The 26,769-nt window shown below is 40.5% G+C and overlaps 1 pseudogene; it reads right to left on the bottom strand.

The window, feature by feature from the left end:
• Nucleotides 1–1,127: 1,127 nt before the first annotated feature.
• On the bottom strand, nt 1,128–26,390 carry LOC136759429 (alpha-2-macroglobulin-P-like; annotated as a pseudogene).
• Nucleotides 26,391–26,769: the final 379 nt, after the last annotated feature.

Below are 26,769 nucleotides of genomic sequence, written 5' to 3'. Positions count from 1 at the left end.
CAGCTGATGGCATTCGATCTGTTCTCGCTGCCTCACTGTGTACATAGTTCCTTGGTCAGCAGGTCTGTGGCCCACTCTAGCTGTTTGCCATAGAGCAAAGAGACCGCTGCTGCTGTCCTCAGCAGTAAGCACATGAGCTGGCTATCGTGCACTGCTGTGTACATAGTTCATTCATTAACACAGCAGAGCTAACATTGCCCTACTGAAGAACCCAGTCTTGATGCACAGAGGGTAAATGTATTTATTTTACATGTCAGGCCTGAGAGGCCCCTGACATGGAAGCTCTCCACCTGAGCGGAGTCTCTCTCTGAACAGCAGAAGTTAACAGCTTTTATGCAATCCATGACATGTGGTTCTGTAGGCAGGGTCCAGTCACAGGTTTCCCAAAGTGTTGTCTTGAGGTCAGGTCCCTGACCCTTTTAATGTTCATGGTTGTCTTCCTGAGGAGGGGGGTCATCATGGAAGCAGGTATTTTATTCACAGTTTTCTTTAACGATGGACAATAATCAATCAATATAATGTAACATCTTCAGCATTGAAAGAAGAACTGGAAACCACAAACAAACACTAAGCAAACTGGTATCTGTGGGCTATTTATCTGTTTGGATGTTCCTCTTATCATAATAAACAGAAGTCAAACTGGAGAGAAGAATGTCTCGAAGTTATGCCCTGAACAACTGCCTGTCGCTAGCGAGATACATCTACTTTGCTCGGTCTACATACTATTATTAATATAAAACATTATGCAGTTTATATAAAACATGAATACCGGCTCTTCATCTACGTTAGCTGGACTAACCAGCAGGCGTCAACTTCTCCTGTGTTCCACGTGTGACGCATGAGTTGGTTCCTATATATCAGCCATTTTAATAGCAATCGGCCAATGGCCAATGTAAATTGCCAACATCATACCAATAGCGATCGGTGCATCCCTAATAATTATGGAAGTGATTTGTGTGAATTACAGGTTTAATTAGATTCCTAGGATACTGAGTATCTCTGGACTGTGTGTGTGTGTGTGTGTGTGTGTGTATGTATAGTGGATGTAATCTTCCCACTTCTGTCCAAGTTTACAGCACCATTAATCAGCACAAGAACCATGTGGAAAGAAACAGACTCACGTTACTTTGGTAGAGAGTCTGAGGTCTGTGGTCTGGCTGCTCTTGTTGCATTCCTGATTAGTTTTCAATGTTAGGTGGAAGTGGACGAAGTCAGCTGGAGGGGGGGTGTTGTAGTGGAGAGAGATCTGGAACAAAGATTGGGAGAAGGGTGTGGGGGATAGAGATGACCAGGAAACAAAATATATTTGATTATTAAGTGAAGAGAGAAAGTGAGACAGAGAGGGAGTACGTTGGCATTTTTTAAATGTATATTAGCGACATTCACAATACATTTAATCTTTTCAGGGATGGAGGTTGTACACAATGGAGATGGGGTGAATTAGTTGTTTTGTGTAGAGGAGTCTTAGCGAATGGAAAGGTCTACAGATGGCGTTGCGTTGTGTCATGTGGACCGGGCTTTTATCTCACACTCCAGTGCAGTAGCCAGTGTTTCTAACTGAAGGAGTGCTGGGTCTGCAGCCCTGGTTCTGGAGCTCTGGATCTACAGAGTCCTGCTGGTTTCTATTGTAACCATGGAAATAATCACATAAAAAGAAAAGAATACCTGCACACTCAATTATAGCTAAAAACAATCATAAAAAGTATTTATTTAGCCCATGCTTCTCAGGTTTTTTAACAACATTTCAATCTACCAGAGATCTTCATCAGGATCACGGAAATAATGGAATCGACTATTGTCTAAAGTAGGCAAGATGCATGTGATCTTGAGCCACTGATGGAAGACCCCTATAAACCACATTCAGTCTTTGCAGGAGCAGCGCAGATGGACAGTGAGCCTGGTCTTTACCCTCAGTGGTCTCCAGCACATCCAGCTTGACGAGAAGGCTGGCCCTGGTGTCCTCCTCCCCAGCCAGGGTGAAGGTGTAGGCAAACAGGGCAGCAGCGTAAGTGTTGGTCAGGTTGTGGACTGTAGCCCTCAGGCATGACAGACTGCTGTTTAATACGGGCTCCTGAGAGAAAGAACAAGAACACGACTTGCGTTTCAGGTGAGGAAAAGAGTTATGTCAGCTACTGTGCATTTCCAGAACTAAATCAAATGTATTCAACATGATAAAGTTGGTAACCTTATTGGCAGTTACAATGTACTGCAGGTAGAAATTAATTAAAATGTAGATTAAGGCAATATATTCAGAATCTGTTTTCTATCTGACTCTTTTATTGGCAGTAACCCACATATTTAGCACCAGACTGAGACGTTTACTCCAGGACTGAGTTACTAGCAGCTGTTGTTCACTTCTTAGGTCTAGTATATGGCCATTTGCATACTGAACTCCTTGAGGCTTCATGTTTTACTTGCTGTAACTTCGACTGTATTTTGCTTTATTTTCACCAATCACTTTCTTCCATTTTGTCTCTGGATCCCAAATGAATGAGTATATTTACCTAAGAACCCCGGAGAGAATCTAGTTTCTGTTCCTGAGCTGCAAGAGATGAATGAGGGCCTGTGGGTGAAAAAGAGAGAGACAGAGTGGATGGAAGGAATGAAGGAAGGACACGCACTGACACAGAGGTTTTCAGTTCCAACATGGCGGCAGCGATGTAGGCAGTCAGGGTCACCTCGTCACTCACTCCACCCTGGAACACACAATCCACACTGCTTCACACTGTTTCTGTATCCTTAAAAAAGCACACTCACTCTTCTACTCTTCCTCCTTTCCTTGTGAACTGTTAACTCCCCCCCTCCCCCCCATTTCCAATGCCTCTGTCTGCCACTCTTTTTTCTAACCTTCATTCTGTTGAGCTTCCCCACACTTTGGGAACAGCCATTATTTTCCCGTCGCTCTTCCAGCCAGGCCTTGGCCCTTTTAAATATTTCTGGGATCGTTGTAGATATAGGACTGCGCGCCACCGAATGACTTCATTACAAACGCTGTCAACCTGAAGAACAGAGGGCAGGCTGGGTTAAAGTCCACACAAACACTCATGCAGATTTTTCATCGGAATGTGAAGAGAACATAATGTTTATTTTAATGTTTGTTTTTTAAATGTTCAATTATTTAATTTGGAAAAGTAGAAGCAATGCAAATCAATAAATGAATTGGGTAGGATGTAGGGATCAAAACAACACTGCACAGATAATTATACCAGACAAAGACAACAAGCCAGCTGGTCAAGTATCAGATTTCAGAGTTGACTACCTTTCTGCCTAATTAGATACTAGTTATTGATGTTCTGAAACTGCAAATCAACTCCTATCCTATGAGGGTTTATAGCACTGCTGCAGCAGCTCCAGGACACGGTGGTACACAGACTCAAGAATTCACCATGTATTTCCTGAGCTGTCCGATTCACCAAAAGCGCTATAAGATCCATCGCTGTGCTTGTAGTTGAGCTCCTGCTGGTAACCTTTTCAGAGTGGTTTGAGACACAAGATATGCTACAGTTATTCAAGGTTTTAGTTCACATATACATTTCCTGCTTTTTTTGGCATTCAAGGGTTTGCATTAACAATATCAGAACTCAGCCCAGGCCGAACCAATATACCTCATGACTGCAGTTAATTTACAACAGTGTATCACAGATTAACATAATTTATAATGTATTAAATCAGGTCGTCCCCCCTCATTACCCAGAGCCCCGGTTTAGGTGATGGTAGGAGAGCTGGCTCTATGTCACACAGGGACGCATTTAGGAGTTGTCTTGTAGTTGCTGATTAAATGGCATCTTTCAATGAATTACTTGATGAGATCCAAGCAGGGCAGATAAGACTAGGGTTACAAAGAGTTGGACATTTTCCATGAGAAGTTAAGCCCGGGAATTGTGGGAATTGTCCCCAATTTCATCAGAAAATGTTTGCTTATAATAGCAAACTTTTATTTGAGGGGGAATACACATAATAAGGCAATTCAAGATCTTGAGGCATGTTTTGGTTACAATATCACCATTAAATGGCAATCCAGTAGAATTGCAACCCTCTGCATGCACAGTGCACATGTGCAGCTGATTCTCAGACTCTGCTATTGAGCCCACACTACTGCACTGTCTGAGGCAAAGACTACATGCTTTCAGGTAAATTTTGATTATATTACTGAGGTAATATAACATATGATATTTCAATAAATGAGCTAATTGTAGTTGCTTAACTCATTAATAAATGACGTGTTCACAGTATTTAGAAATTGGTGATTTAGGGTAACCTATAACAAAGTGGACTGGGGCTTTCCAGAACCTGGGTTGGAGACCACTGGCCTACAATAAGAGAAACATTCAAACTTCAAGCTTTAAACTACAATCCATTAACAGAGAAGTGCACACTTTCAGCCATACAAGCTTTCCACCTACAAAGGCATGCTAAAATCTGAAACCTACTGATATAGCTTGCAAGCCTTTAAAGTTGACAGCAAATTATTATTATTATTATTATTATTATTATTATTATTATTATTATTATTATTATTATTATTATTATTGTTAAATCATCAGCTTTGTATGAACACACTTTGCTTTAGGCTACTATCATTTTCCAGATTTATGTTGAAAAGGTCTTTTTTGGAGGGGTTCAACTGTTGATTTTTCTATTTCTGTTAGAAGGATTTGCAATTATGTCTACTTATGATAATGTCAAAGGTTTATGATTCTGTCTGCATATTACATGGCAAATACAGCCTATGCAAATAACCCCAACATTTCAATTTTATTCCTTATAATTCCCATATATTCCAGTTAATTCCTAAATATTCCTGTTAATTCCCACAGAAAGGTTCCACCTTTGTTTTGTGCTGTTTTTATGTTTTGTTTTTATTTAAAAGTACTAAATCCTTTTTATGGAATTTAGGACAGGTCAGTAGTAATGATGGCACTTTATGTCAAAGTGACAGGTGGCCCCACCCCTACCCAGAAGCCCCATGGGCTGAGAAGCCCCGCCTTACCCAGAAGCCCCACGGGGCCAGGAAGCCCCTCCTTACCACATTGTAAGGATATGATAACCACAAATGTTATTTTACTGCACATTTTAAATTTCATAAAATGATTGATATGACTTCTTGTTTAGATCTAGTAGTCATCTGCAAACTACATAGTGACAAATGCAATCATTCAACCACAGCAATGTGGTCCCTATTTCTGTATTTTGTATGTGTTACATGCTTGCAGTTGTCACCATGTATTTGTGGGTTTGAAAAATAAGGTATTTCCAAGGGAATAGCAACGTCATAGTGTTTCTCACTTTATTTACAATAGATAGGTGATGACCTTTGTTGCAAGAATGGGGTATAACTTTGAAAAAGAAGCAAACAGTGAAAGACTTAAACTATATGGAATATGTCTGAAATGTTAAGGAATGACATAACTCAGTACAGGTCAGTGTTTTTCTCTGTCCAATGTTGGTGATGTGAACCAGAAATTAATGATTACAAGTATCTTTACATACTATTGGAGTCTTTTTCTAATTCTGACTATGTCCCATGTTGTAATATGCATGTTTGAAAGTGTTTCTCACTTTATTTATAATACACACTTCCTGTACTTTGTTGCAAGAATTGGGTATAACTCTGAAAGAAGAACATTCAAGCAAACAGTGAAATACTTGAGAATATATATTGAATATATATTGACTATGTTGGAAATGTTATGGAATGACATTACTCAGTACAGGTCAGTGTCTGTCCAATGTTGGTGTTGTGAAACAGAAATTAATGATTACAAGTATCTGTACATCATTTTTTGGTGTCTTTTTCTACTTCTGACTATGCTCCATGTTGTAAAACGCTTGTTTTTTACAATAAAGTCACCATGATGTACAGTGGGGGAAAAAAGTATTTGATCCCCTGCTGATTTTGTATGTTTGCCCACTGACAAAGAAATGATCAGTCTATAATTTTAATGGTAAGTGTATTTTAACAGTGAGAGACCGAATAACAACAAAAAAATCCAGAAAAATGCATTTCAAAAAAGTTATACATTGATTTGCATGTTAATGAGGGAAATAAGTATTTGACCCCTTCGACTTAGTACTTGGTGGCAAAACCCTTGTTGGCAATCACAGAGGTCAGACGTTTCTTGTAGTTGGCCACCAGGTTTGCACACATCTCAGGAGGGATTTTGTCCCACTCCTCTTTGCAGATCCTCTCCAAGTCATTAAGGTTTCGAGGCCGACATTTGCCAACTCGAACCTTCAGCTCCCTCCACAGATTTTCTATGGGATTAAGGTCTGGAGACTGGCTAGGCCACTCCAGGACCTTAATGTGCTTCTTCTTGAGCCACTCCTTTGTTGCCTTGGCTGTGTGTTTTGGGTCATTGTCATGCTGGAATACCCATCCACGACCCATTTTCAATGCCCTGGCTGAGGGAAGGAGGTTCTCACCCAAGATTTGACGGTACATGGCCCCGTCCATCGTCCCTTTGATGCGGTGCAGTTGTCCTGTCCCCTTAGCAGAAAAACACCCCCAAAGCATAATGTTTCCACCTCCATATTTGACGGTGGGGATGGTGTTCTTGGGGTCATTCCTCCTCCTTCAAACACGGCGAGTTGAGTTGATGCCAAAGAGCTCGATTTTGGTCTCATCTGACCACAACACTTTCACCCAGTTCTCCTCTGAATCATTCAGATGTTGGCAAACTTCAGACAGGCCTATACATGTGCTTTCTTGAACAGGAGGGCCTTGCGGGCGCTGCAGGATTTCAGTCCTTCACGGCATAGTGTGTTACCAATTATTTTCTTGGTGACTATGGTCCCAGCTGCCTTGAGATCATTAACAAGATCCTCCCGTGTAGTTCTGGGCTGATTCCTCACCGTTCTCATGATCATTGAAGCTCCACGAGGCGAGATCTTGCATGGAAACCCAGACCGAGGGAGACTGACAGTTATTTTGTGTTTCTTCCATTTGCGAATAATCACACCAACTGTTGTCACCTTCTCACCAAGCTGCTTGGCGATGGTCTTGTAGCCCATTCCAGCCTTGTGTAGGTCTACAATCTTGTCCCTGACATCCTTGGACAGCTCTTTGGTCTTGGCCATGGTGGAGAGTTTGGAATCTGATTGATTGATTGCTTCTGTGGACAGGTGTCTTTTATACAGGTAACGAGCTGGGATTAGGAGCACTCCCTTTAAGAGAGTGCTCCTAATCTCAGCTCGTTACCTGTATAAAAGACACCTGGGAGCCAGAAATCTTGCTGATTGATAGGGGATCAAATACTTATTTCCCTCATTAACATGCAAATCAATGTATAACTTTTTTGAAATGCGTTTTTCTGGATATTTTTGCTGTTATTCTGTCTCTCACTTTTAAAATACACCTACCATTAAAATTATAGACTGATCATTTCTTTGTCAGTGGGCAAACGTACAAAATCAGCACGGGATCAAATACTTTTTTCCCCCACTGTATGTGTGTGTGTGTGTGCTTGTATTTATTAATTCTATACATTTGAGCATGAACAAATGAACATATTATATATATTATATTATATTATATTATATTATATTATATTATATTATGTTATATATATATATATATATATATATATATATTATTCAGCAATATATCATATATTATTGTATACGTTTGAGTATTCACAAATGGTGCTTCACTGTGTCTCTCTAAGAAAAGTGGTGAAATTGTCTTTATTCTCTATTGATAAATATAACACATATGTATAGGTATATGTGTGTTTAAGTGTGTTTGCTAGTATATATACCCTTGCCAATTAACAAGTAGAGGGAGTTGCTAGAGCGGTGCAGTTCAGTTATTTCTTACAGTCTGCTGTAGGTGTTGGGGAGGGGAGATCATTGTTGTAATTTTTAGAGCTGTCACAATAAAAGACTGACATTGATGCATATTTTACAGAGTCTCATTTTTTGATTGTCTATACCTGTCTTTTTCTTTTATTTTCCTAACACTGTACCATCCCAAACCTAATCATAAAATATATAACCTAAAATCATCACACGGACATCACTAAACACAGTTTTAAATACTTTTTTATTAAAACTTTATGTTGTTGTTCTCTTTTTATTTTAATGCATTTTATTTTGCTAACAACTTATCATACCAAACCTTTTCATAAAACATATCCTAACACAAATAATAAGAAGTTTAAACTCTTAAACATTACACACACACACACACACCATCAGGGTAAGATGGCGGCGAACACTTGTCAAGATGACCTGTGCCCTTTCCAAAATGCCTGTCATCCTAACATGATGGAGGTCATCCAAACAAGATGGCTGTCATCCTAACAAGATGATGGTCATCCAAACAAGATGGCTGACAGGAGAGGGTCAAAGGGTAAAACCTGTATCCTTACAAGATGGCTGACTGGAGAGGGTTAAAGGGTACTGGGTAAGGAGGGGCTTCCTGGCCCCGTGGGGCTTCTGGGTAAGGCGGGGCTTCCCAGCTCTTGGGGCTTCTGGGTAAGGCGAGGCTTCTCAGCCCATGGGGCTTCTGGGTAGCGGCGGGGCCACCTGTCACTTTGAAATAAAGTCCAATAATTACTACTCAGGTCCTTTTTGGTCAAAGCTGTTTTTAACGGTTGTGTTCACTTGTCAAGCATGGCTTCCCAAACACAACTGCTTTTGAAAGCTACTCACTAGAGAAAGCTGAGGTTGTGTTTTGGTGTGAAGACAGTGCGGCCCTGACTCACCGCTCGTCAGGTACTCAGAGGCCTTGCTCCTGATCGCCTGGGTCAGCTGTCCTGTGCTCTCCAGGTACTTGAGGATGTAGATATTGGGGGCGAACTGCACCATGTTCTGCTCCCCACAGCCGTAGGGCATCACGAGGAGGCTGTCCAGGTTCTGCAAAGCCCGGCCCAACAGGTCTCCTGCACACAGGAGAGGGGAGAGACTGGAAATGGGACCTTCATTGCACTCCTATATTCCTTTCTGGAGATCAGGGCTATGTAGTGTGTGACAGAGCAGCTTTAGTCTGCGCTCCCTCACTGCAGCGTCACAGTGTAATATTATGCCTTCTGTACTGTATGCTTGCGTACGTGTCTGTGTATAAATCTTTACAAACGGTGCAAAGGGAGATGTCATGTGTAGGAACGATATATTTACATTAATATACCTAATTTCCATTTGCAATAGAGTGAGTGTTTACATAAGAGGAAGTGATTGAGGGTGGGGATTAATGCATAGTAATTATTTTGTTATTGTTTTGATGTAAATACGAGAGGGATGTATGGGGTGCACACCTGCATTTATGCGAGTTTCATATTACAGAACAAAGGTTTATTGACTGCATTGTAATGTTTTTTCATTTACTATAAAGCCTCTCATTTTATTACTGTGTAAAAACGTATCTCACCAGGCGAATCCCGATGTGCGCAACTTTGCGTCTCTCGCATTCTGTTATTAGAGCATGCGCGCAGCTCTCACCCGCACATCTGCGGTCTAAGAGCGCATTGTGATGGCGGGAGGTGTTAAAACTGACTGATTATTTGTGTATATGCTGCTATTTGGTAAGGTTATTTGATACTGTGATTCCATATACATGTATTTGTTTATTGAGTTATTTATTTATAGTTTCAAGTGCAATATTACAACTGAACTGTTTTATATTTAAATTAATAATTATACAACGGTCTAGCTGGATCTGATTTATGGTTTAGCTGGGGAGGAGGTGGATATAGTCACAGCTAATGGCTTAGTATGTCGGTATCCAAGGGGGGTTGACTTTAAATGAGACCTAAGTGGAGAGTCTGTTTTGATAGTATTAGGAAGGTAAAGAACTGCAGGAGAGCTGTTTGAAGCTGTTTGACGATAGTTGTCCACTACACTTGATGTGCTTGCAATAAATAAAATTGCCAAAAGGATATGAACTCTCATGTGTCACTTCTTGCTTGAGACCACTCTCCCATGTTTACATTGTGACAGAAGGTGACAATGAAAATCAAGTAGTGTATCTGCATAATACCGAGTAATAAACAATAACATTATGCTTCCCTGTGTGTTGCTGCCATCGCCATTTGCCATCTACACACTTCATTAGTTATGATAATTGTTTTGAACCTGATACCAGCATGGTTCAAATTACAATTTCTTTGAGCTTGCGACACAGCCTGACGAGGAGAGGACTTTGTGTCTGTTTTATTCTTTCTGCTTTACTTGATTGTAAACGGCGTAATAAATACACGTTTCTGTTCAGAGATATTAGGAAGAGCTGAACGTGTATAGACAACATTATATTCAGACAAGCATTACATTACAGTAATAAAACGTTTCCATGTGCAACAATCAACTAAATATTTACTATTTATTCTTATTATTGTAATCATCATCAAAATATGTGTTAGTAGATATGTATTTTAAATGGCACAACTTGACTTAACTTAACTTAACTTACTACTCTTACTACAGATTTGTAAGTGCAAACGACACTTTTTGCGGTATTATTTTTAATTTACTTAGCAGACGTCCTTGACCAGGGCAATTTACAATTGAAACAAAATACACACGTTTCATGATTAATCATACGGTAACAGTGTAGTGAGTGTATAATGTTGTCTGTACACGTTTAGCTCTTCATAATATCTCTTAACAGAAACGTGTATTTATTATGCTGTTTACAATCATGTAAAGCAGAAAGAATAAAATAGACACACAAGTCCTGTATATGCGGTTATGCTTATACAGGTAATGCTAAAAAGCACCACCACAAGCAAAGAAATAGACAAGACAAAATCAAATAATTGTTAGGTGTTGATTCAAAGACATGACTAAGAAAAACCTGACAACACAAATATAAATATATTGGCAGGTAAAGACACATTTTACACTCAAACAATAATTGCTTTATAATTAATATTTACACAATAATTAAGAAAAAAATAACAATACAACAAATTATTCTAGAAACTACCACAATGCATTGTGGGAAAGTTTAGTTATTTGGTTATACATAAGAATGCAAGAACATAAGAAAGTTTACAAACAAGTGGAGGCCATTCGACCCATCGTGCTCGTTTGGTGTCCATTAATATCTAAGTGATCCAAGGATCCTATCCAGTCTATTTTTAAATGTTCCCAAACTTTCAGCTTCTACCACATGGCTGGGGAGTTTGTTCAGATTGTGATTACTCTTTGTGTGAAGAAGTGTCTCCTGTTTTCCGTTTTGAATGCCTTGAACCCCAATTTCCATTTGTGTCCCCGGGTGTGTGTGTCCCTGCTGATCTGGAAAAGCTCCTCTGGTTTGATGTGGTCGATGCCCTTCATGATTTTGAAGACTTGGATCAAGTCCCCACGTAGTCTCCTCTGTTCCAGGGTGAAAAGGTTCAGTTCCTCAGTCTCTCAGTAGGACATTCCCTTCAGACCTGGAATAAGTCTGGTTGCTCTCCTCTGAACTGCCTCTAGAGCAGCGATATCTTTCTTGAAGTGTGGAGCCCAGAACTGTCCACAGTATCCAGATGAGCTCTAACTAGTGCATTGTACAGTCTGAACATCACTGCCCTTGTTCTCAATTCTACACTTTTGACAATATACCCTAATATTCTGTTTGCCTTTTTTATTGCTTCCCCACATTGTTTGGATGGAGAAAGTGAGGAGTCCACATAGACTCCTAGGTCTTTCTCATGCATTACTTAATTTAGATCTGTACCTCCTATAGAGTAATTATAGTACACTATGTACACCAGTACAGTGTTAATTCAACACTCTTTATTTTGACACCCAGTATTAACACTGACTCTCAAGAAGGTTCAACTCTCAGTGTTAATTTCACCCAATGAATGTTGAAACAACACTGATTATTAACACTAATTTGAACATTATAGATTGTGCTGTGTAGCTGTACAGAGTGAGTGAATATAGCTGAACGCAGTGAGTGAGTGAGTGTGGCTGTACAGAATGAATGAGTGAGTGTAGCTGTACAGAGTAAGTGAGTTAGTAGCTGTACAGTGTGCGTGAGTGAGTGCAGCTGTACAGAGTGAGTGAGTGAGTGAGTGTAGATGTACAGTATGAGTGAGTGAGTGTAGCTGTACAGAGTGAGTGAGTGAGTGAGTGTAGCTGTACAGAGTGAGAGTAGCTGTACAGTGTGAGTGAGTTCAGCTGTACAGAGTGAGTGTAGCTGTACAGTGTGAGTGAGTTAATGAGTAGCTGTAGTGTGTGAGTGAGTGAGTGAGTGAGTGAGTGTAGCTGTACAGTGTGAGTGAGTGAGTGTAGCTGTACAGTGTGAGTGAGTGAGTGTAGCTGTACAGTGTGAGTGAGTGTACACAGGCAGTCAGATCAGTGTGAAAGTGGACACCAGGAGGACTGAAGCCTTCCCCCAGGGCCGAGGGGTGAGGCAGGGCTGCAGTCCTACCATGTTCAATGTATACATCAACCAGCTGGCCACAGAGCTACAGCAAGGCCCCAGCCCCGGCCTGACGCTGGACGACACCCAGATCAAGTGCCTCTGGTATGCAGATGACCTGGTGCTCCTGTCACCCACAAGCAAGGGCTCCAGCAGCAGCTGACACACTGCAGCGCTACTGTAGAGCCTGGGCCCTGGAGGTCAACATGGACAAAGCTAAAATCATGATCTTCCAGAAGAAAGCCAGGATCCAAAGCAGAAAATACAATTTCACCCTCAACAGCACCACAATAGAGCACACAGCCAGCTATACCTACCTCGCTGTCAAGACCCTCACTAACAAAGCATGCAGAGCGTACTATACTATCAGGAATCTACCTGAACCCCTCGGTGCCACTGTGGACGAAGCTCTTTTACAGCGTGATGCTGCCCATCCTGCTGTACGGCAGTGAGGTCTGGGGACCGGTTATCAGCACCGATTTCAACAAATGGGAGAGGAGCCCCACAGAAGCCCTGCACGCCGAGCTCTGCAGGAACGTGCTGAAGCTCCACAAGAGCAGCCCTAACAATGCCTGCAGAGCCGAACTGGGGCGCCTGCCTCTGGGCTGTGCAGTGCAGAAGATAGCCCTGAAATACTGGCTGCACCTGAAACACAGCAGCCCAGAGACTCTCCAGCACAGCACCCTGAGGCAGCAGGAATGCACCCCCCACACAGACACCCTCGGCCAGCTGGCCCTGAGGCTCTGTGCCCAGGGCCACACCGACAGCACATAGCTGTCGAGCAGCCAAGGCAGGAGACAGCCCCTCCAGCTCCAGCACATCACTGCAGAGCTGCACTGCTGCTACATCGAGCACTGGACTCAACAAACCAAACAGCAGAACAACACAGCACATAAATCATGTAAAATATATAATATATAAAATAAATAACACAATATTTTATTTATACTGTAAAGTTCTTAATGTTATTGTATTTAATTTAAATGTACCCAATCGCTTTGGTAATACCTGTGTAAACATCTCATGCCAATAAAGCTTGTTTTGAATTTGAATTTGAGTGCAGCTGTACAGTGTGAGTGAGTGAGTGTAGCTGTACAGAGTGAGAGTAGCTGTACAGGGTGAGAGTAGCTGTACAGGGTGAGAGTAGCTGTACAGGGTGAGAGTAGCTGTACAGGGTGAGTGAGTGAGTGTAGCTGTACAGTGTGAGAGTAGCTGTACAGAGTGCGAGTAGCTGAACAGGGTGAGTGAGTGAGTGTAGCTGTACAGTGTGAGTGAGAGTAGCTGTACAGTGTGAGTGAGTGAGTGTAGCTGTACAGTGTGAGTGAGTGAGTGAGTGAGAGAGTGCCGCTGTACAGTGTGAGTGAGTGAGAGTAGCTGTACAGTGTGCGTGAGTGAGTGTAGCTGTACAGTGTGAGTGAGAGTAGCTGTACAGTGTGAGTGAGTGAGTGTAGCTGTACAGTGTGAGTAAGTGTAGCTGTACAGAGTGAGTGAGTGAGTGAGTGTAGCTGTAGTGTGTGAATGAGGTAGTGAGCGTAGCTGTACAGTGTGTGTGAGTGAGTGTAGCTGTACAGTGTGAGTGATTAAGTGTAGCTGTACACAGTGAGTGAGTGAGTGAGTGTAGCTGTAGTGTGTGAATGAGGTAGTGAGCGTAGCTGTACAGTGTGAGTGAGTGAGTGTAGCTGTACAGTGTGAGTGAGTGTAGCTGTACAGTGTGAGTGTAGTTGTACAGTGTGAGTGAGTGAGAGTAGCTGTACAGTGTGAGTGAGTGTAGCTGTACAGTGTGAGTGAGTGAGAGTAGCTATACAGTGTGAGTGAGTGAGTGTAGCTGTACAGTGTGAGTGAGTGTAGCTGTACAGTGTGAGTGTAGTTGTACAGTGTGAGTGAGTGAGTGTAGCTGTACAGTGTGAGTGAGTGTAGCTGTACAGTGTGAGTGTAGTTGTACAGTGTGAGTGAGTGAGTGTAGCTGTACAGTGTGAGTGAGTGTAGCTGTACAGTGTGAGTGTAGTTGTACAGTGTGAGTGAGTGAGAGTAGTTGTACAGTGTGAGTGAGTGAGTGTAGCTGTACAGTGTGAGTGAGTGTAGCTGTACAGTGTGAGTGAGTGAGAGTAGCTGTACAGTGTGAGTGAGTGAGAGTAGCTGTACAGTGTGAGTGAGTGAGAGTAGCTATACAGTGTGAGTGAGTGAGTGTAGCTGAACAGAGTGAGCTGTGCAGTGTCTGCCGATTATACATAAAACAGAGACGGAGGCTTGGGCAGATCCCTCCACAATGACTTCTGGGAGCTGCATCTGAACCTCCTCCTTCGCTACGTTCCCTGGAAGCACAAAGAAGAGATCAGCGACTGAATCAAGACATGAACGGCAAAAGACCAGGAACTGTGGTCAGGAACCACTTTAAATTAGTTAAGATTTTCAGTCAGCTCAAAATATGGTTCCATTGGCATCCCATCATGTGATCAAGAATATAATGAGAAAATAAATAATGTGCATCTGCCTATCAGTGTACAGCCTTATGGCTATCCCTCTCTAGGGATTCATTAGACTGTATACTCCTTCATAAGAACATAAGAAAGTTTACTCGACCCATCGTGCTCGTTTGGTGTCCATTAATAACTAAGTGATACAAGGATACATTTCCTTATGTATTTATATGCTATTATACAATTTCAGTTATGTTGTATGTGCTTTAAACACCAATTTGTAATCAATTGAGTTTGTCTGCAGACCCTTCTAAGGTCTTGTCAAATGGAGAGAGTGACGCTATTGCAGTAACGTACAGAAATAACCTTTTGAGAAGTTATTCAGTCATTTTGAACTTCTATAACAGCTTCACTCTCCATTAAGTCAGAAAGGCAAAGAGATAAGGAGACTGACCTGTTGGGCACAGCAGCCAGTTGTGAATGATGGTCTTTTGCATCCCTTCAGGCTAGAGATGAAAGATCAGACTCCATTTATAACTGCATTATTTCAGCAAGAGCAGATGTATTCGGATGTTACCTGAAAATCGAATGAATGACTTCTCTAGTGTGGTCTATCTTGCTGTTGCTTCTCAATTCAGTTGATACAGTTTCTGAAACACTATACTATAATTACACGTTTTAAAAGCTTTCAGTCATTCATGTGGAACTTGTCTTACTAATAATTAAATGTTCACACTTTGTTGAAACTATTGTTAGGTTGCATAATTGTTAATTGAATATATAAGGATGGTGCTAATTATTAATTTATATCAGATGTATTTAAGAGATTCACCCATCCTTTTCTTATGTTGTTCTGAGGAAGAGGATAAAGTCGAAATGTGGAAGCATTATATTGTTCACTTTTTCTCTAATAAATTAAGAATGTTTTTGTGATATCAGTGAATGTGGGCTGTTTATAGACGGGAGCTGCTTTCCATCTTTTCCTTGAATGGTTATCCATTAGATCAGTGTCCTATAAACTCCCTGAAACAAGGCACCCCACATTTAAAGTTTATTAAAACTGTTGTAGCACCAGCAATTTTATAAGTGGCATACATATATTTGTTTTCGGTTGTTAAATATTGTGAATTCAATACAGCCACACAAATTACTTATTAGATCACTATTATATAGATCACAATATATATATTTACAGTGGAGTGGTCATTTTCAGAAAATAAACCTGTCAGAAAAGGAACAGAAATAGTTTTATAAATTAAAACAGACACATGCTAGCATATTGTATCTTGTACAATTGTATTGTGCACAAGTTTCTCAGTATTTTGTATTATTCATATTAAACTTTTTCCATGTAAATCAGGGGTGGACAGATTACTATGTGTAGTAGTCCAATGGGCTACCAAAAGGTAATCTGTGATACAAATTAATTGCCCACATTTTTCATGAATGAAGATTTCCAATATTGTATAAATGCAGCATTAAAGAAAGACATCAATTGTAAAGTGCTAAAGGTCTAGAAAAAAAAGACAAACATGCCAAGTGCATACATTATGGTTCTGTAATCCAGATCAATCTTTTATATTATGGATGATTTGTCTGCCCCTGTAAGCACTTCTGATTCAGGCTAGTATAGATAGAGCCCAGTAGCTCTTAATCAGCTGTGACCAACTGAAGGATTGCAGGAGACCAACATGAGAAGGTGGCTGCATTTGCTTCCTTCTTTCTCTTAGTGGATGGTCTATTAGGTAATTTTATAATTAATCAGCTATTAGTGTTGTCAGCCTTATTCAGGTGTTTGATTATTTTTCCATACAAAAAAATGTAATGCTGGAAAGTCCCCTGCTGTGACTTTGTATGAAGTGTCTTACTTTCACTAAATTTCACCTATTGTGATTTTATATATCTCTATTGCTATTGCTATGATCATGTGTTTAATTTGTCCTTTTACTGATCTGCATGAATGACTAGGGAATACTGATTCTTCCCAAACCAAATTCCGTGCCTAGCAAATAATTGTCTGATGTAATCAGAAAAGATTTTTTTTTTTAATTCACACCTCCAAAACAAAAACTGAATCTTATATATCTAACATAGATATTATTTACTCATGTTAAAATCACGAGATTATATCTTCCCTTAAATCACATTTCAAATGGTTAGCCATGTATTAATATAATTTCCAACCAATGCACAGAAATAATTGATTGTAATTAAAAGGCAATTGTAAAGACTAAAGATTAATACAAAATAATAGCAAATAGGTGATGGGGATGGGGGTTATCAGTTGGGGGCTGCAGTTATCATTGATTTTAGGAACTCGGGTGGGGCAGTGCTGTTGTACCCTTGAGCAAGATACTTCACTTACATTGCTCCCGTAAAATGCCCAGCTGTATAAATGGGTACAAATGTAAGTTGCCCTGGATAAGAGTGTCAGCTAAATGACTAATAATAATAATAATGGAAACCTGACTATTGTCATGTAAAATATGTATTATTCATGATTTGATAATTAAATTACATATATTGGGTATTATAAGTCTGAAAGTCTTATTACAGTATTTTTGTATTCATATTAATTTTACATTAAACAATATGAATGTTATATTTATTTGACTTAAAATAAAATGTCTTCCATTAACCCACTTATAGGTAACAGTACAGACAATAAATAAAGTGGGGATCCTAAAGGATTTTAAAGGATCCTATAGGATTCTGTCAAGATTTTTAAGAGTGAATCCAAGGAACCAGGCTTTACAAACAATGCATAAGTATGTCCGAACCACTAAATCATTATATATTATATATACATAACATATTTAATGTGACTGAATTTTATTTTGTTATTAGGCTAATTCCCTTGCCTTAATCGTCAAGGTTCTTTATATTGTATTTCTTATTTTGTTCACAAACCTTGACAAGCAATTTGTGTGCTCCTGATAGTTCCTAAAATATCAAAAAATCCTGATAAAGATCCTAAACTTCGTGACTGGTATAAAATCATATTTCTCACAGGGTTGTATCCATGCTACTTGGGTGAATTTGTTACTTTTATCATATACAGACTTGTCTCCAATAACTAGCTCATTGAAAAGATTAAACACCAGTGATGACTGATTAGATGTAGCCCAGTCTGTGGTGACAGTGTAATGCGGGATGAGAAATCAACAGCAACACTCAAAGCAACAGATATAAAAAATGATTAATCAATATATAAATGATGATATCAGATGGATCTATAGATAGAATTTGTAGAGAAGATATAGGCAAAGTGCAGTTGCTCACCTCCACCAGCAGAGGGCGAATGACGGTTCGATGTGGCCTCGTTCAGGCACAGTCACCAGCTCATTGTCACAGATGGTCTCGGTGTGTATCGCTTCTGCACTCACTGATATGTTCACCGATCCTAGACAGAGAGTGAGAGCAACAGAGCTTCACTGCCTCAGTAACGTGATTTACCCTACAGCAGGAACCGGTCAAAGAATGAGGCTCAGCCACACAGAGAAACAATCACACTATTGAAGAGCTCCTCCTTCAATACCAGACAGACAGGTGAGCATGATCCTTTTTATATAGGAGGTGTGGAAGTATTGCAGATACTCCAGAGCTGATTTCCAGAGCAGAGGACATACAGAGATGAGACTAAACTCAATAGCCTTAACTAATCCCTGTTAATTCCCTGCGACTCCACCATGAACAGTATATGCCAATGATATGGCACAATTCTCTAGACCAGAGGTTCTCACCCAGGGGTATGGGATCAAATTAGCGATTCCGATTCAGCAGCTCCTTAAACATTATGTGTGTGTTCATAGACCTGCAGTCAAAAGCTGGAAAATCCACACACTGGATCCCACCGCCTTCTTCAAAATACCCCCCCCCCCTACACACACACACATATATACAGTCACCTCCAAAATTACTGGCACCATTCATAAAGATGAGAAAAAAAGGCTTTATAAAATAAACAAATATGTAATATGTAGAAAACGATTGTCTGTGACTTTAATTAAAAACATGCTTGATTTTTAAGCCACGTAGTTGCACCCCACAGATTTGGCACATAGTAGTGACGTGCAGACGAGCTCACCCTGCTCACTGATTGGGTTAGGAAGAACCGTCACTCAAACCTAGTGGACCAATAGAGAGCCATGACCTACGCCTCCCTCTAAGCCCCGCCCTCACAGCAAAACTCAAAACTCGTAAAGGAAAACAGAAACCGGCAACGACGGCGACGATCGCAGCATCGACACCGGGCGAGCCTGAGTGAAATCAGTCAATCAGTCAACTCGAGTTTTGCTCTCGATTTAAAATGATTTGCTTTCAATTTTTTGTTTTGCTTTTGGTATTGTAGCGACCTTGCCTTTGTACAGGTCGCTAATGAAATAAAACACATGAGGCAGAGTTTTCCTGAACATAAACTGTGGTTTATTAATCTGTTGCAGAGGTACTTTATTCCCCCTGTTTCTTCAGATTCTCTCCCAAACTCACAGATCTTTCTGTTCATTAAACTCCCACTGAACTCGACCTCCCGGCGTGTCACCCCGCCCTTATATATATTTTTGTTTACAATTCTATACATTTTGATTTCGATTGTTTTATTTTTGATCTCAACATCCATTTTCTCTGAACTTGATTTTTCTCGTTTACAATACATTTTATTTTGAAACATCAAATGTATCCAGATCATTACTGAACTGCAAACACGTGGGGATAGTTTCCTTTGGTTAATGCGCATGTGCAGTTTGCACTCCGCTGTAGCTGACACGTCACTGCCTGGAGTAAATCATATAAATCATATAAAATAATAGCGACAGTTCTGGGTGGTGAACTAAACTTTTTATGATTACAGACCGATAGATCATTCAGAAAAATAGGGTGATGGGGCAATTGAACATGTATAAAATGTTAGCACCCCCATGTGCCATGGCATATTATTTGATCTCTGATTTCTGGTACATACAATGAGCTGGACATGAAAAACTCACACCACAGAATAAGTTTCTACTTATAGAATAACCTGAGAAAATATGAATTTTCGGTGAAGTTCCCCTTTAAGGGAATGTATTTTCATTACCCAATATGTTTGTACTTTAGGTTCTGTAATACAGCAATTTCGAGAGCACCAAGAGAGGAATATTTTATTTTATTGGAAACGCACACAGTAAACATTAAATTTACAGATTTTTCAAAACATCAGAACCCACAGTGTGATGTCACAGACCTCCCTTCATCAAGTTCCAGTGTAATGGCTGAGGAAGACCGAATGGGGACAAAGCCGTGAATAACCCTGTCAGCAGATGACAAAATACGATGATGGGTAATTCAATAACAGTTTAATTTGTACTGGAAGTGGAAGTAAACATCAATCTCAGTGTGTAATTTGTATTCAGATTTTTAACAAAAAGCTAAGGACTGCATCAGTAATAAATCAATGATGAAATCCATCACTACCGATACAAAAAAAAGTTTCATCCTATTTGGCAGAGAAAATTGCTAAAGAAAAAAATGCATACAGTTGCCGAGGACTTGATAATGCGATGTGCCGTTGAAATTGATAGGGAGATTTCAGGAGAGCAAATGGCCAAACATCTGGAGAAAATACCTCTGTCTAATGACACTGTCAGGCGAAGGTGATGTCATGTCAGAAGACATACTGCAGCACCCTGATTGCGTCACAGTGACGCAACTCAATGAATCAACAGATATCTCAAAAGTGTCCCATTTACCTGCGTATGTTCTGTATATGTGGCAATATTAAAGATTTATTGTTTTGCAAATGAAAACCACAACAAAAGCGGACGATATTTGTACCTGTATTTATGGGGCTGCAAGTATAACCGGGACACTTTCTGGTGTAAATTATTATTTACAGAAAAAATACTTGGGTGAGCATGTAATGTTTACAACAGGGTCGGGGGGGGGGCTTAGAAGCATAAAGTTTGAGATCCACTGCACTAGACCACTAAATATGAATAAGCATATTGCTGCCTGGGATCAGGACTAGCATTGGCAGCAGAATACATGATTAACCCCAGTCATGTTGTGCAAGTGCTGTCAGAAAATAGACAGGTGCCCTTTACTGACATGGTTCTCTATATGTCTATGTCTAGTCTTGGTAGTCTGTTATGAGCAGTCCCACAGAAACTAGTTGAGGAGAGGTAACTCACCAAGAGCAGAAGGCACCAGTGTCCAGTGGAAGGTCTTTGCTTCGTTGGCACAGAGACAGGAAGTGTACTTGCACCCTTTGCAGGGCTCCAGATTGTAGTCTGATGACTTGGCCAGAGTCACTTTCATCTATCGGCACAGGAGAGCACCTTATCCAATCACTCAGTCACAATGTGCAATCAGGCTGCAGCCCACAAAAAAGTGTGCACAGGCAACAGGATTTTCAAACCTGGTGCAACTTTTCTTTAAGTAAATAAACTCCCATGTCAACTGTCAGATATTTATTTGCCTCTTTACACAGAGCAAATTACACAGTCCACAAAGGAGGTAGCATGCTCTCTAAACTATACAGTCCTATGTTGCTGGATGGGACGAATCCTACCATGATGCACTTGGAGAGGTAATTGAACAAGGTGGCCCTCATTTCAAACTGCTCCCCCCTGATATCGGCTCAGCCCTGTGGGGGCCAGGCAGAAGGCACTGGCCTCCCATGTGGTGATAGTGTCAGGGAAAGTGACAGGAAGCTCTACTGACCCAGAAGCCCTGAACAGAAGACACAAGATCAATACTGGCAACCAAAGAAAAATTAGCTATAAGGTATATCAAAGTTGGCCTAAAAGTTTGCAGTTCTCATCCAGACATTACAACTATCTGGTTGTGACTATACAGGGGGCAGCACATAGTTAGCTGAGTGTCATTTGTCCTGAGTAAACAGTGTGTTGTCTGGCAAAAGAGAATTAAGATGTTTATAAAAAGTACAAAGCCATGTACAGTTAAATGAGCATGTCAGTTTAAAAAAATGTGCAGCTCATTTCGAGTATTCATGATTTCTGCATTACGCCAGCCACAAACTTGAAAGTGTTGAAGATTTATATAGACCAGCACTATGAGAAAAGGTCAGTCACCCTTTCCAGAACAGACTGGGTATCCAGTGTATTCATAGGTCTGTCTTCCAAGGAATGACACTTACCCCACTGAGATGAGATCCCAGATCCACGTCTCGGGGAAGAATGTTCGTATTGTCTCCTCAGGTAAATCTAAAGCACTACCTATCCAATCATCTATCAAACAATTCAATTAGTGCTCAGATTCAAACCCAGCTGTTCACCTCAAAAAGCTTCAGAGCAATCCCACAACATATATGTACGGAACAGTATGTGCCCTCAAGTGGCCATTCTCTTACAGACCTTCACTGATTTATTATTATTATTAATAATAATCATAACAATTATTATTATTATTTGGGTTATTGTTAATTTATCAAACCAATTTTCACATGTATATTAGTATTTGACTGTTTTTCATGTTTATGAAACCTATCCCCATTATTTCAACATATTTATGACAAAAACAATTATCATTTCAATTAACCAATAACACATTTGTATATTAAAAATAAATTAAGAAATTAAGAAAATCAGCAGCCCCAATAAAGCAATTTGCGATGAGTGTACCGACTTGCTAAAGTATACAGCGCTGGTAAGTCTTGTGCACAGGTAGGCTGTGATAATTCTCCGCCAAAGAATTGAGCCACATGTTCAAATTGTATTCATCTAGTGCATCTTGCAACACAATCATGCATAGAAAAACCCATGAAAAGTGCCATTTGCATATATTCCTACTGAAACAAAAGGAAAACATGCAACACTACCTGATGCATGGAACATGGGTTACCATATAGAACAACATATTACCAACTATGATTGCCTGTATGACTGATTGACTGAGAGCTGTTGTTGAAAGGATCAAGGTCAGACATTCATGATGAAATCAATGGGATGAGAAAAATATCAGTCAAATAATCTCCCCAAAGTAATCCTCTTCCAGGCAATTACGCACCAATATATTGGACACCGTTTTGAGGCCCAGTTCCTTTAGATGACAGTATCAGAGAAAACTGTTCCTTTTCCAAAAGGGCCAAGCTTTATCAATTAAGGCTTAGGATTTATGAGTTTTTAATTTTATTTTATGTAACAAATAATATCTGCAGATCTCGATCCTCAGTTCCTCAGTTCCTGACACTGTGACATCACTCCCTCTGGCACCCTGTGGCATCACTAATTGATGACATGCTTCAACAGTCCAAATGCAATGGAAGTATACATCAATATAACTAAGAAACACCCATCTTTTATTTTTTCAAATAGTTCAAATACACGCATTTTTAAAATGCTTGCTATAACTACCATCACCTTATAATTATCTTCTGACAAAATACATCTACATTTAAAGACTGTTTTGACTGTTTTGACAGCCATTGGAATATGACTAAACAAACTTGAATTTGAATTGAATTACCTTAAATGTTGTATATGCATCCCTTGGTTTATTGTCTTGATGTCTTGGGAAAAATGTTATTTGTCTCACTGGACCACAGACGTTGTCTAAGGAATCAGGAAAATCTTGACCCTTCTCAACAGGCAGTAAATTGTAGATCTAGGTATTGAGAAAAAGTTTACAAAGTTTCCAGTGAGATGTATGTGAAACGTACATTAATAGTGAAAAGGCAGCTTTTTGAGGTAGGTAGCATAACACACTGTGTAACTTAGTATGACACAGCATGACAGTTGCATCATAACCTCCAAAATGTATAACCTAAATGTACAATGTACATGTACAATGACTCAGTATCACATACAAATTACAATGGTGGGAAGAGATGATCATCTTGAGAATACTTTTTTTTGTTTGCTTTGTTTACTTTTGCTTTGTTTCTTCCTGGATGTACAGTTATTCTCCTTCCTGTGCCAGAGCAGGTTTTGAATTCAATCCCTGTTATCTGAAAAACAGAATACTACCCACAGTTGGAGGGGCCTATGTCTTTTCAGAGGGACCTTGGTGAACCCATTTTTTATAACCAAGCCATCGCAAAGGAGGTCAGCAGCAGACTGATGGGGAAACCTGCTCTGATGCCAATGGCATGTGAGCATGAGCGAATGATGGATGCCGGATGCCATATGTCCCCAGGCAGGAGGGGAAGGGCACAGGTAGGATTTTTTGTGGGCTTCCCTTGCTCATACAGTGAAAAGGGAGCTGGGTCCTTTTGGCAAAACATCCCAGTTTGACAGTTTGACACCTGACAGTTTGCTGCACAACTGGACTCTACTGTGGAAGGGAGAAGGGGTTCATTAGGCATAGAGACAGACAGGGCTGAAGTCAGTCAGTTCTCTGTTTCTCTTTCCAGTTCTGGGTCCTGCAAGGCTTGATGGCCGTGATTCGTATCCAGACAGATCGTGCAAGAGGCATATCTGTCCTCGGGTGGGAGGTTTCACTGATGCAGGGGTGAAAGGCCATGGGAAATCCCATGTGCTCTATCTTCGAGGAGAACAGAGAAGGCCCTGTGGAGCGCTTATGAGGTGCATGCGTGGTGTGGGTTTGCAGGTGTGTTGGAGATGGTGGTGCGGGAGGAGTTCTCTTTCCACAGGAAGTCCTTAGATGTTCAGTGTGCGGCAGGGGCGTCCACCCGTGTTGTGTGGGCACTGTGTCTTTAGCACGCCAACCATCGAGGCACATAGCTATCTAGTCTGGGGTGGCTAGCACTGATCTGCACCACTGTATGCTCTGGTACCAATTTGCACCACTAGTGTTTTCTGTGACCTGCACCTTGCAGGGTCTTTATTTAGGTTCTTCAGGGGAATGCACCGTATAATGTACCTAGGCACCAGGCATGCACCACAGTTGTATCATACTTCATTCAACTGCAAAAGAGAAACATGGGAAACACCAGAGAGTACTGTGTGCAATGCCGTGAGGGGTGCTGGAGAAACGCCAAGGCTGAATATCACACTGAGAAATAGTGAATGGGTGTCTTGGGCTCTCAAAGGTGTTCTGGTCAAGACCTGTGTGCAGAGGCTGATCCAGCTATAGCCACATATTCATGCTGCCAGAGGAGCCCCTCTAGGCTGAAGGATCTTGGCGGCAGACCTCTCTTACTGTAAGCAAGCTGCAGTAAGGAACCCGTAAAAATGAACAGTCACAGCAAGCTCTTGTATATATAAGAATATACATATACATACACATATACATATATTGTGACAAAGTGTGTGACCCATATTAGAGGAACTACAATTCCCAAAACACATCTTGGATATTTGTTTCCAAGAGGGCAGCAGGCTCACCTATCAAGCATTGACAGCTAATGATGGGCCTATATAAGGTGTTCTCTGCTCCTGGAAAAGTATGTTGTAATAAAGGAGTGTTTTTGGAGACAGAAGGAAGTGGTGAAGATCTTTCTTTGTTCGTGTGACTTTATTACTGGTGTTCTGCATATTGTTCGAAGGAGGAACTGATTTTTTGTACCGAACTTTGGACTGGCTTTTGGACAGCGAAACTGTACATTTTATTAAATAAAAAGATCAGTCACTGGGAAACAAGTTACCACATCTGATGGACTGCTTTATTTCCGCTTAAGAGTGTGACATGAGCACACAAGGGAACCTCTTTGTCACAATATATATATATATATATATATATAATAATAATAATAATAAAATAATAAAGCGGTAGCAAAAAGCTAAAATTAACTTAACGAAGACCTGTGGTGTAGACAATATTATGAATACAAATATTTAAAAAAAAAAATTCTAGCTCAGCACTCGACAATTAAAATCTCTACTGTAACATATACAGTTTTTAGAAAGGTTTTTAGTAGGAGACTTTTTGGCTCACGAGTGAAGAGGTTCTCCAAGATAAATGGCAAACAGGCTTTTCCACTGTATGTGAGGGTAATTATACAACCAGGAGGGCTTGAGCGCTGCTTCAGGGACACATACAAGCAGCTTTGAAATGTAAATTGCATTAATCTAGGTCCCATGGTAACTACATCGGTACCTTTTGTGTAGTGGTCTTGATTTGGAAGATAACTATGTGATTAATTTTCTTTCTTAAGATAACGAACATAAATGTTTAATTGTAATTTGAATGTGATGGGGATTATGTAAGACAATGTATTTGAAGAAGATCTAATTTGCAGTGTATAGGCAGTAGTAATTTGGTTCTGTTTTTTTTATTCATAGAAAGAGGTGATCTGTAGCTCATTAACAGAAGAGCTTATTTAACTAACGGTGGCGACTGTTTTGTACCGAGTCAATGGTCAGCTCATTCGTCCTATCCAGCAGCAGTACACTCTGATCGATGGCCTTGAAGGAGCACAGAGAGCCAGGCTGAGAGCTGAGAAGCATGGCACTCTGACCTCCAGGGAGGGCCTCAGGGGACGAGAACTTGAGGGACACCTGAGAGAGGGAGAGAGAGACGTCTCAACACAGAGCTGTCAGGGACACTTGGACAGATCCACATACACACTGTACAGGCAGTGTCAAACACACACACACACAGGGGTCACTAAGAGCAGAGCTTACCTCGCTGGGCAAACACTTCTCCACTTGGAAGTCAAAACTGTTTGTTATGATTTTTTCACCTGGCAGCACAGTATAGACCAGCATCTGGGCAGTGGGAGCCATTGTGTAATCCACAGGCAGCCTGAAGGGAACCTTGCCTAATTTCACTGCAATAGCAAGATGCAGCAAGTCAGGGAGGATCTGATTTGAACTAAATGCAAAGAGTTACAGAGCTCACTTGGTCAACCAGCTGTAATCTTTACCCATCTGCTGTAGTGCTCTACATTACTCTGAAATACTACAACCAAGGTGAATTCCTTGTTTTGATAGTTATTCACATAAACAGTTCATAAATCACAAGGGAAATGTAGACTAGAACTGAATCACATAGTGTAGCATATTAACCTGAGAATTTATTATTGAACTCACATGAATGATCTGGAAGATCCACCTTCATGTGCTCATGTAAGGAAATTGCCCCTTTGGCTAGAATCTAAATCAA

This window comes from Amia ocellicauda, chromosome 1 (genome assembly GCF_036373705.1).
Source record: "Amia ocellicauda isolate fAmiCal2 chromosome 1, fAmiCal2.hap1, whole genome shotgun sequence".
Taxonomy (NCBI): domain Eukaryota; kingdom Metazoa; phylum Chordata; class Actinopteri; order Amiiformes; family Amiidae; genus Amia; species Amia ocellicauda.
This window is presented reverse-complemented; position numbering and strand designations above follow the sequence as displayed.